This window comes from Eublepharis macularius, chromosome 4 (assembly GCF_028583425.1).
Source record: "Eublepharis macularius isolate TG4126 chromosome 4, MPM_Emac_v1.0, whole genome shotgun sequence".
NCBI classification, from domain to species: domain Eukaryota; kingdom Metazoa; phylum Chordata; class Lepidosauria; order Squamata; family Eublepharidae; genus Eublepharis; species Eublepharis macularius.
Window position 1 is genome coordinate 135,613,562 of NC_072793.1, and position 12,700 is coordinate 135,626,261.

General features: G+C 41.0%; 1 protein-coding gene across 1 annotated transcript in view; it reads right to left on the reverse strand.

Annotated features, from left to right (window-relative positions):
- The window catches only part of CNTN6 (contactin 6), a 232,121-nt gene that overhangs the window by 113,302 nt on the left and 106,119 nt on the right, over positions 1 to 12,700 (reverse strand).

The following is a 12,700-nucleotide window of genomic DNA, read 5'->3' on the forward strand; positions in this document are numbered from 1 at the left end:
AGCTTTCCCATCTGATCAGTAATTCCTTTGATATATGGCAAAAACACTTTTCCTGTAGGAGACTGTTTTTCCTTGGTTGTTTGATTCATCCTGGGTTTGATTGCTCTTCGGATTTCATTTCTGGAGTAGCCATTTGCCTGAAGTGCGTGGTTTAGATGATTAATTTCCTCATTGAGGAAGTGCGGCTCACATATCCGTCTTGCACGATCCACTAATGTTTTCATTACGCCTCTTTTCTGTCGGGGGTGGTGATTGGAGTTTTTGTGTAAGTACCGATCAGTGTGAGTTGGTTTCCTGTAGACCTTGTGACCTAACTGAAAGTTTGCTTTGCGGATGACCAAGGTATCCAGGAATGGGAGTTTTCCCTCGATTTCTTTCTCCATTGTGAATTGTATGTTCAGGTGGATGTTGTTGAGATGATTCAAAAACCCCATCAATTCTTCCTCCCCATGGCTCCAAATGATAAATGTATCATCCACAAACCGGAACCATACATTAGGTTTGTGAGGTGCTGATTCTAGAGCTGTTTTTTCAAAATGTTCCATGTAGAAGTTTGCTATAACTGGGCTGAGTGGGCTCCCCATGGCCACCCCATCCATCTGTTCATAGAATTCGTTGTCCCATTGGAAGTAACTGGTTGTCAGACAATGGTGGAATAAGGCTGTTACATCCTCTGGGAAAATCTGATTAATAAGTGCAATAGTGTCTTTTACTGGGACCTTGGTAAACAGGGATACAACATCAAAACTGACAAGTATGTCTTGTGGATTGAGTTTCAGAGAACTGATTTTGTTGATGAAATCTGCTGAATCTTTGATGTAAGATGAGGTTTTCCCGATGTGGTCCTGCAGGAGATCTGCCAGATGTCTAGCTAATTCATATGTCGGTGAACCAATGGCACTCACAATGGGTCGGAGTGGGACTGAATCCTTATGTATTTTGGGGAGTCCATATAGTTTTGATGTTGTATCCCTGTTTACCAAGGTCCCAGTAAAAGACACTATTGCACTTATTAATCAGATTTTCCCAGAGGATGTAACAGCCTTATTCCACCATTGCCTGACAACCAGTTACTTCCAATGGGACAACGAATTCTATGAACAGATGGATGGGGTGGCCATGGGGAGCCCACTCAGCCCAGTTATAGCAAACTTCTATATGGAACATTTTGAAAAAACAGCTCTAGAATCAGCACCTCACAAACCTAGTGTATGGTTCCGGTTTGTGGATGATACATTTATCGTTTGGAGCCATGGGGAGGAAGAATTGATGGGGTTTTTGAATCATCTCAACAACATCCACCTGAACATACAATTCACAATGGAGAAAGAAATCGAGGGAAAACTCCCATTCCTGGATACCTTGGTCATCCGCAAAGCAAACTTTCAGTTAGGTCACAAGGTCTACAGGAAACCAACTCACACTGATCGGTACTTACACAAAAACTCCAATCACCACCCCCGACAGAAAAGAGGCGTAATGAAAACATTAGTGGATCGTGCAAGACGGATATGTGAGCCGCACTTCCTCAATGAGGAAATTAATCATCTAAACCATGCACTTCAGGCAAATGGCTACTCCAGAAATGAAATCCGAAGAGCAATCAAACCCAGGATGAATCAAACAACCAAGGAAAAACAGTCTCCTACAGGAAAAGTGTTTTTGCCATATATCAAAGGAATTACTGATCAGATGGGAAAGCTTATGAAAAAGCATAACCTTCAAGCAGTATTCAGACCCACCCGAAAAATACAACAGATGCTACGATCAGCAAAAGACAGTAGAGACCCCCTCACCTCTGCAGGAGTATACCGTATACCCTGCAGCTGTGGACAAGTTTACATCGGGACCACAAAGCGTAGCATCCAGACAAGAATAAAAGAACATGAAAGACACTGCAGACTTGGACAACCTGAAAAATCAGCAGTGGCTGAACATAGCCTAACGCAAACAGGGCACAGTATCTTATTCCAGGACACCAAAATACTGGACAACACTTCCAACTACTTTGTCAGACTTCACAGGGAAGCCATTGAAATTCACAAGCATAAGCAAAACTTCAACAGGAAAGAAGAAACCTTAAGAATGAACAGAGCATGGTTTCCAGTTCTGAAAAACACCAGGCTAACAAAACATTCTATCCCCGACAATAGCCCTGCAGAGAAGATTAGCACATCAAGTACCAATCCATATGCAAAAGAACCTCCTCAGGATACAGTGAAGCCTCCCGCCATTAGCATTCCACACCCTGGGAAACTCTTACAGGATGACTCAGCTCAACCCCACCCCTCCTGAGTAGATACAAATGACCTACATCTTTTCCACACTGTGACACTGAGAGATCTCTGTCTTTTGGTGCTACACCTCTGAAGATGCCAGCCACAGCTGCTGGCGAAACGTCAGGAACTACAATGCCAAGACCACGGCAATACAGCCCGGAAAACCCACAATAACCATCGCTCTCCGGCCGTGAAAGCCTTCGACAATACGAAGGGGGAAACATTTTACAGGTATCTGTCTGCCAATGCTTGAAGCATCTGAGTTAAGATGGAGGAGCAGGAGTGCTTGGGGCCAAATGTCAATTTAGATATAGTGGGTGTGTCAGAAACATGGCAGAATGGAGAAAGTCAATTGGATGCTGTCATCCCTGGGTATAAGCTCTATAGGCAGGACAGGAAGGGACATATTGGGGAAGGGGTTGAGTTGTATATCAAAGATGGCATTGAATCAAACAAGTTAGAAAACATTAGGGGAATGAACTCTGCAACAGAAGCAATGTGGGTGGAAATATTGAGTCCAAAGGGTACTTAAAGATGGAGGTGTACTATTATCCATCGGATCAACCCCTTTGCTAGATTTCTAGACACTATAAAGGATTGTGCACTAGAACAGTTGGTTAAAGAGTCAACCAGAGGGGCAGTGATCTTGGTTTTGATTGGGGCTCAAGACCTAGTGTGAGATGTAGATAGCATCACACCAGTGAACACAATATTATTAAGTTCAGCATTCTTGTCATTGGAAAATTACCCCTAAAGTCTAAAACAGTAACATTTGATTTCAAAAGAGGGAAGTTAACATAAATAAGGGGAATAGTTAAAAGGAAGCTGAAACACAAGAGAGTCAAATCCTTAGGGGATGCTTGGAAGCTATTTTAAAAAACCTACACTAATTGAAGCTCAAGTAGAATGTGTCCCCCAGATTAGGAATAGCGGTGGGCATGAACAGCAATACGAACAAAAAAAGGCCACGAACAGCCCAACCAGCCATTTGCGAGCAAGCTGTTCATGAGGCCCCATTCTCAGCAAACGTGTTCATTCCAAGCCCTCTTTGTGGCGTTCATCAGCCATTCGTAAAGCCAGACAGTCTGGCACCTTTCAATCAATTCCCCTGGCAACATAGGCATGGACTGTCTGAACTCTGTTCATTGCCATCCACGAACAGGGATTCATGAACATGTTTGTAGTTGCAGGTTCGTGGGAGCCAGAACAGCCCCCTTGGGACTTAGCTGAACATGAGCCGGGAAAGGCATGATCCATGGGTCTCCCCCTTTAATGTCATTTTCTCTTCACAGTGGCAAAAACTGAACTGTATGCTGGAAGCTACTTTGAGGGGTTACAAACTGACCTTCTTAATGTCTAATACCCACCAAATTTTCAGGGGACATATTCCTCACTGTCCTCTGTGTCCGGGGTCTGAGTCCCAGCCCCCAGACTTGCCAGAAGGGAACAGTGGGAGGCAACCGGGAGGCAGTGGCCCTGCCACCCCAGCCAGCAACCAGGTCCAGAACCTGCCTACTCCAGGGGGAAGGGGCAAAAGGCCAAAGCCTCAGAGGGCTGGAGGGAGCAGGGAGAGACCAGCCAGTCCCACCCTCCAGGGGGAAGAGAGGGGGCTAAGCAGGCCAGAGGAAAAGGGCCAAGGCAGGGGGAATAGGGACCCAGCAGCAGCCCAAACAGAGCCCTTACCAGCCAAGGAGGAGAAGCAGCCACTACAGCCTAGAGCCACACCCCAGCTAGAGGACAGTAGCCTGGCTCAGGAGTTGCTAGGAGCCAAGCCCCTCCAGGTGGAGCTGCCACAGGCATTCTGGGGGAAGAGATAGGCAGCCCCGCCCAGCATCAATGAGCAGGCAGCCCAGAAGCTGGCCAGGGGCAATTCCTCACGAGCAAGGCCAGAGAAGCTCAGCAGCACAGAAGCCAGCTGGGGCAGCTCCTCGCGAGCAAGACCAGGGAAGCTCAGCAGCACAGAAGCCAGCTGGGGCAGCTCCTCATGAGCAAGGCCAAGGAGACCTCAGCTGGGGATAGCTCGCATTCAACCCCACCCTGCCAACAAGGCAAGGAAGCCTAGAAGGGGTTAGTGATAGGAGGGAAACACCTGGGGGAAGGCACAGCTGGGCCAAGTCAGGAGAGGGAACAAGCCTGGAAGGAGGGTGGGGCGGAGAAAGGAAACCCTATAAAGGGTGGCTAGGAAGAGCTCTGAGGTGGTGGGTTTGGGCAAGGAGTGATGGTGTGGAGTGAGAGCAGTGTGAGAGTGGAGGCTTGGAGGAGAGTTCTGGGAGGAGGAGATGATGGAGGATGCAGGGGGTGAGCAGGCCAGGTTGAGCAGGCCAGCAAGTGGACTGAGAGGGAGTCTGGGTGATGTATACTGCCCCTCCTTCCACAGAGCAGGGTCCTGCAGCATCCCTGGTGCCCCTCTGATGTCAGGGCCAGCCCAGCTGATGCCCTGCCCAGCAGTGGCAGCAACAAGCCCTGACACTCTGAAGACCCCCCAAGTTTCAGAGAGATTGCACCCTGGGAAAGGCATGATCCATGGGTCTCCCCCTTTAATGTCACTTTCTCTTCACAGTGGCAAAAATTGGACTGTCTGCTGGAAGCTACTTTGAGGGGTTACAAACTAACCTTCCCAATGTCTAAGAGGAAAAGAGATGAAGCCAGTGAAAAAGAGTTGTCTGAGCGGTTCTTAGGCAAGACTGCAGATTATAGCATTATGGCTCTTCTCCCTTGTAATGCATTGTAACCTTGAGGTGCTGAAGCTAACCACACGTTCAAATACTTCCAATAAAACAATATGTGCAAGAAAGCAGTGATTGGACTGGTGTTTTCAAATATGATGTTCCCATGTGCACCCCCCTCCCGAGGGCATCACAGACAGAAAGAAAAGCATAGAGCTATGATATGGGTGGAGAGCATGCTTTCTCTCTGTCTCTCTCCCTCAGAATCTGGTAGGAGGCAGTGGCCCTGTTGCCTATAATAGTGTCCCCTATCTCCCCCATGTAGTAAAGCAAATACTACAAAAATGCCAAAATCGCAAATCCTATCATCCAAAGGAAGTCAAATATGGTAGAACGGCATCCAGAACTTTTCCATTTCCCTGAGCAGTGAGAACTGGACAATGGGTAATAGCTTTATCTGTTAAAACAGTTACTGACAGTCTATTACTTAGTGCCCTGGGAACTTGAATGTGCTCATCTGCTAGCAAGGGCATCCTCATTCATAGAAAATGAAATAATAGATTTGCACATCCGTTCCCTTACATGAAAATCTCTGTTCATCTCCATTAACAGATGAAGTGGACCTAGGGATGCCAGCTCTGAATTGGGAAATTCCTGGAGATTTGGGGGGGGGGGGGGAAGCCTATGGATAGTGGGGGCCTCAGTGGAGATTCCACCCTCTATGCATTATACTTCACCATTTTCTCCAAGGGAATTGATCTCAGTAGTCTGGATATTAGTTGTAATTCTGTAAGGTGGCATACAAATGTTTTAAAATAAATGAATTTTAAAAAAACTGGGAGATGTCCAGGTCCTACCTGGAGCTTGGCAACCCTAGGAGGTCCAAAGTGCAAGATATCTTTTGCAATCATTGCACTGCATGTGTGGCTCTGATGCTGAATGTGTGAGATAGGATCAGTTATATAATTACTAGCTTAAGATAATGCCAGTCATATGAAAGCTTTGTGGGCTTCCTGAACATTATAGCAGAAGGAAGAGTGCCATCTATTGAATAAAAGGGATCCAGTTTTTTCAGGTCTTTGGATTTATTTCAGAGGATTCTCAAGTAAGTACTGACTCATCCCAACCTTACTTAGCTTAAAAATTTGATGAGAACACAGCCTGAGGTTGTATGGCTGGTACATAGCAATCTAATTAACAACATTCCATTACTTATCCACTTCTTCTTTCAAAGAAGCTGGCTACAAATATCTTCTGCATACTTAGTTCTACCTGCAGGCTGTTTGCAGTCCTCAGACTGAAATGTGCACACACACAGACACACACATTTTCTCCGTTTCCCATACAATAGCTTATGAATTTAAAGCACTTCAATACAAGATTTCACTTTACACAGAAGCTCAACTTTTTGGACTTCCTCAACTAATTTTCTTTTTGAGTTAAATAGCAACTAGATAAAAAATATTCACAAGTAAAAACAGTGGGCAGATGTCCGAGTGATTGGTCAGGAATGGTTTGACAAAAATGGTTTCATAGACAGAAAAAAGGAAGAAAATATCTTTTTTTTTTAAAAAAATGAAGATATAACACTGCAACAGAGTAAGTCCTTTACTGAATATAAGAAAAGTATGTATTTCATCTATATCCTGTCATGGAATTCATGGTGATGAAGCATTGTTCTATTGTTCTATTGCTTGAGCATTGACTGACCAACTGAGCTTAGGAACCTTGTTACCAAAGACTACTATTTTGGTTTTGTTGTAGTTAATTCTTAATTCCTCTCCTTCATAATAGTCTGCCATTCTCTTTAACATCCTTCTAAGTCCATTTTGTGTGAACGACATGATTGCCATGTCATCAGCATATAAAAGTACGGAAATTTTCCATCCAGCCAATGAAAGGGGAAAAAAATTCTGGGAACTGATAGCCAAAACACAGTTATTTATATAGAAGTTAAACAGGAAAGGGGCCAATAGGCAACCTTGTTTAACACCTTTTCTCAAGGGAATAGGATCTGTAAGTGCACCTTGAGCATCTACTTTTATCCTCATAGAAAGATTGGAATGGAAGTCCCTCAAAATTCGAAGAAGTCTCCTATCGATATATATGTTAGCCAGTTTGGACCACAGTCTAGAATGCATAATGGAATCAAAAGCAGAGCTGTTCTCTTTCAGGACACTGAAAAATTCCAGACATAAGAATAATATTTTTTTCAGTGGTCTTCCAGAACAAGGTGCTAGAATGCCTGTAATGATAGTATCAGGTATCAGAACTGCATCTCTTGGGAATAAGTGTTCTGTTAGGAGTGGCTGCAGAAAAGGCCCTTCAGCATCACCCACCAAGCACCTCTTTAAGAAATGGATTACACAGTATGCCTACTGGACTACCTCAGAACCTAAGCAGTTCTTCTGCTACATCAGGAGGCATTTCTCCAGATCATCTCAGCACAAGATATTAAAGGCTTTAAACATCAAACCCAGCATTTTAACCTGGATCTGGATACGTTGGATAATGTGTGTCTGTTTGGTTTCATTTTTTACCAGGTTTTGAAACAGCTGCCACTAACTGGTCATTTTAGGAATTAACCACTGAGAGGGCCAGTACTCCCGGCTTCCCTTCCCACTTAGCTGTTCTAAGGCTCTAATTGGTGACTGTCTCCTGCTACACAATATCACAGGATGGCTTACCACACTTGTGCAATCCTGGGAAAATAATGATTTAACAACTACTGCCTACCTTTCCCCAGTGCCCATTTTAAATAGTGTGTTTGAATGGTAGGTCTATGTGGTACAAATATCAACTACCAGTGTTTAAAAGAGTAAAATGTTTATTAAAAGTAAAAAGTCCACACAACAACAGATCAATCAAAGAATACAAAAGAAAGGTACAAACACACAATTCTCATGTCCCTCTATACATCGTCTAGCTGATCTTATTCTAAAGCAATCTCTTTAACTTAGAAATTGTAGTAATCTAAAAGTTTTCCCCTGCCTTGCAGCCGTTTGTCCAGGCAGCCAAGACTGTCTCCTCCATGTGCAATGGGGGTCATCAAGATGGAACACATGTGTAAAATATTTAGTTTATAAACATTTGGGGAAAGAATTTGTATCAGCTGATTCGAAAAAGTAAAATAGAGTAGTCTTGTATATAAATCCACAACTGAAACCAGAATTGGTGATATCTGATAAGCAAGGAAGATTTGTAGGTTTAGAAATTACATCAGGTGGAATAATGACTTTGGTGTTGGGGGTATATGCACCAAATTAAGCAAAGGGTTTATTTTATAAACAACATGGACATATTAATAGATCTGACTTATGAAAGCTGGTGTTTGATGGGAGATTGGAATGGAATGATATCCCACAAATATTAGACATTCACAAGGTAAATTTCTGAAGGCTTTTTAGATTTGATGGATAATCTATGTCTAGTAGATGTTGGAGATTAAAAAATGGTTCTCCTAAAGAATATTCTTATTTTTCAGAGATTCACAGATTATTCTCAAGAATAGATATGATTTTGACCACTAATGATCTAGTTACAAAGGTTTCTAAGATAGAAATTTTACCAAGGACTTGTTGTAAAAGAAGATAAGATACATTTAGATGGAGATTAAATGAAACCTTGTTGCAAAAAGAGGTGTAAAGGATTGTAAGGAAAAATGAAAAAGAATTCTTTGATCTTAATGTCAATAAACATAATGGCATGATAATGGTTTGGGATGCAAATAAAGCCTTCATGTGAGGTTACTTAATACAACACAATATTAAGGTGACGAAGAAGAGACAAGAGAAAATACAAAATATCATGGAGGAGATTAAAAGAAAAGAGGAGGAATTAAAAATTGCCCCTAGTAGTAATAAAATCATTCATCAAATAAGAATTTTACAATGGTAGTTATCTATGTTAACAATAAGAGAAATTAAAATGAAATTGAATTACATTAAGCAAAGAAATTTTGAATTGGCAAATAAGCCAGGTAGATGGTGGGGCTATAAGAAAAGAGAGAGAAAAGAAAATGATATAGAAGATACAAAAAGGAGAAAAGCTATTAATGGATAATGTGGTCATTCAAAAAGCTTTTCTTATATATTATTTAAATTTATATAAAAGCCAGGATATTTTGTTGGTGAAAATAGAAGACTATCTTAAAAAACAAAGTATACCTGAGATCTCTGAAGAACAAACACAATCTATGAATGAACCTATAACAATTAGAGAAGTAATTGAAGCTATAAAAAAGATTAAAATGGGAAAGACACTAGGACCAGATAGTTTATCAGGTCTGTATTATAAGTGTTTTGAAGACAAAATATGCATACATTTACAAAATACAATCAACTCTATTTTACAAGAGGGTAAGATGCCAGAATCTTGGAAAGAGGCAAATATAATGTTAATACTCAAAGAAGGACAAGACTTGAACAAAAAACTGTAGACCAATTTGATTACTGAAAAAAACCAAAGAGACAGTTGAGGAATAATGTTAGAATTGTACTTGATATTTTGGAATATTTTGAAAAACATAATGAAAAGCAAGTTGCTTTGATACATTTAGATGCAAAGAAAGCATTTGACAATTTGAACTGGGTTTTTCAATGCACAATTAACAGAACAATTTAAAGCTGATAAAAAGGATGTATGGATGTGATCAATCTGATGAACATGTTATTGCTAAAATTTATAAACTTTTGTTGAGATTGGAAACAGAAGAGCAGGTGAAAGAATGTATGATAAAATGGGCAAAGAAATTTAGATATAACACACAACATATGGCTGAAGGGGCTTAAATTTACATTAAGCTCTGATATGAAAGAAAACTTTTATAAAATGATGTATAGATAGCATATGTCACCATAAAAATTAGCAAAAATATATAAGTATTGTTCAAACAAATGTTGGAAATGTGAACAGCAGGAGGGGACATTTTATCATTTATAGTGGCCATGCAATAAAAAAAATGGATACAAGTACATTAAATTATCCAGAAGATTTTAAAGATTAATATACAAATGAAACTGGAGACATCCTTGTTGGGATTAATAAACAGAAGTTACTTATGGTATACTCTTTTGTATATGACAACAACAGTGAGACTGTTACATGCTCAAAAATGGAAAGCCACAACATTACCTACAATAGAGGAATGGTGGAGAAGATGATAGAGTATGTCGAGATGGTGAAACTTACGTCTTTGATTAGGGAAAAGTAATTGGATACATATATTGTTAGCTGGAAACTCCTTATAGACTTTTTTTCAGGAAACAGAGAGAAATGAACTGATAGTTTGTGCTTTTGAAGATTAGAATGTGGAAAAAATGTTTAGAGGGAAAGAGAAATAGCCAAATTTGAAGTTAAGCTATAATATTGATTGTAAAGGTAAATTTGGAGTTAGGGTATAGTGTGTAATACTTATATTTCTTTTCACAGAGAAAATTGGTACTTATTCCTAACTTTTTACTTTTTTCTTTTCTTTTAGTTAAGTTTTTTCTCATTTTTTTAAAAAACAATTTTTTAAAAAATAAGATGAAAAGTTTGAACTCATTATGAGAGGTCCTTCTTCCAGATGTATTTGGCCAGAACAGACCCACCAAAGTGGACCCCTCCTGCTTTGCCAAGGGATGTTATCTGTTCCATTTTCCTACCTCCGTGTGGACTAATGAATCCTTTCCTGAAGTCTCCAGGAAGATACAATCTAACCTTCCACACCTCCAAGTCTCTCTGTCTCTCTGCGTATCAGATTCTGGCTTGGATGTGAGCTCACCAATTCATTGTCTGGCTAAGATGGCCATTAAAATTTCCAAAGCTTTGATGGTTGGCAAGACTTGAAATCAGTTGACTTCCCCCTTTTTGCCTGACTTCTGTTAGCAGAAAGAAAATACTTGTAAAATTAAATGTGGGGGTTGTATGAAGCCTAAACCCTGAAGTATATATGAAGTGGGAGTCCCCCCCCTCCCCAGTAATTTGGAGTCATCTCCAGACTTTTTCACTTCACTTATAACTCTGTGATATAATATGCACTTAAGATCAGCAGAATCATAAGCCCTCTCACTAATGCCCTTCAAGCTGCAGTAGAAAACAGCAGAGTGAGTCATTACCGGCTCCAGACCAGGAGACTGGAATACAAGTGGAATGTTGATGGAATGCAGAGTGATTAAGTGTGATTGGTTTCTGCCCTCCCTGCCTTGAGATGTGCAGCATTCCTGACAAGAAAGGTGCTTGAGGGATTTTCCTTAACAAACCCCTCAGACACTCACTCCTCCTTTTCCCATTCAAGAAACCCTGGCTAAATTCCTATCCAGCAATCAAGGGTCATCAATCATCTCTGTTAAATTTTGACTCTTCCTGGGAAAACCTAATCTAAACTTTAAGTTTATAGTCCAGCTCCGGAGATACTTAATTAAAACTGTAGCTTTGTTATCTGGTGCTGGAAAGAATCAATCAAAACCTCTCTAGCCCCATTGTCACACTCCAGAACGCCAATCAAGTTTCCTCAACCCCTTTTGTCTATCCCAGGAGACGACCATTAAGTCATTGTTTTTTGAGCTGAAGTCACCTTCTTGCCCCAGGGCCCATTTTGCCCTATAATTGATCAGGCTTTTCCCCTGCCAAATTGTGCAGATTTACTCAGATCCAAGCACTGTACCCTCAGATCCCTCTGAGCCTCCTGGCATAGGATGCTGGTTGTTCAAGCCCTCTTCCTCCACGGACCTCTTTACTCGTCTAATGGTCACTATCACATGAATCCCATATTCTATATCCAGTCTCCTCACTGCTTTTCCTGGGACTCTTGTATGCTTGTGATTTATATTGCTTTTTGCTGTGTGTTTGAATTTTCCCTTTAAATATTCTTTGCTTTGCAAAACCATCCATCTAGTCAGTTTCCTAAAGGAAGGGACCTGGTAAAAATTGGTGGAGGGTCTTGCTTGTTACTGCCTCTTGCAGCTTCTCCTTATTTGCTAATTACCCCAGCTCACAAGGAGACCCATATACAATGTTTACCATCAATCAGATTACATGAAACTTGTAGGTCCAGATAAAAGTAACCCTGTATACATGTGCACTACCACATAGTCCTGGTGAAGCAGAACTTCCCTTTGTAACATCCCTGTTGATTCTTCCTCAGCACACCGTTTGTTCTTCTATATGCTAAATATTTCTATCTTTAATCATGCTTTAATCATGTTCACAGTTCTTTCTGTGTACTGATTGCCAAATTCTATCCTTAAATATTCACCCAGTTTCTGTTAAGGGTGAATCATCTCAAGCCATATGTTCCTCAGATCTTTCTGGTTTCACCTCAAATTTTGATTAAAAGCTGCTCTTCAAAGTTTTCAGTGTTCAGTACACAAGTTAGTTATACTGAATTCTGTTATATACTTAGTTCTTCCCATGACAAATATATTGGCATTTATCAGCTGCAGCTCTCACTCTCTCTCTCTCTCTCTCTCTCTCACACACACACACACACACACAAAGGTGAAAGACAGCAGAGAGAGAGGTGATTCACAAAAATGTGTATCAACATTTTATTTATTTTACTTCATTTATATCCTGGCATTTTCCTCAATGGGGGCCCATAGCAGCTTACATTATTCTCCTCTCCTGCATTTTTCCTGCACAACAACCACATGAGGTATGTTAGGCTAAGCATATATGATTGGCCTGAGGTCACCCAGAAAGCTTTCATGATAGAGTAGGGATTAAATTAGCTCATCCAGAGCCTAGACCATCACTCTAGCCACTACACCAAAT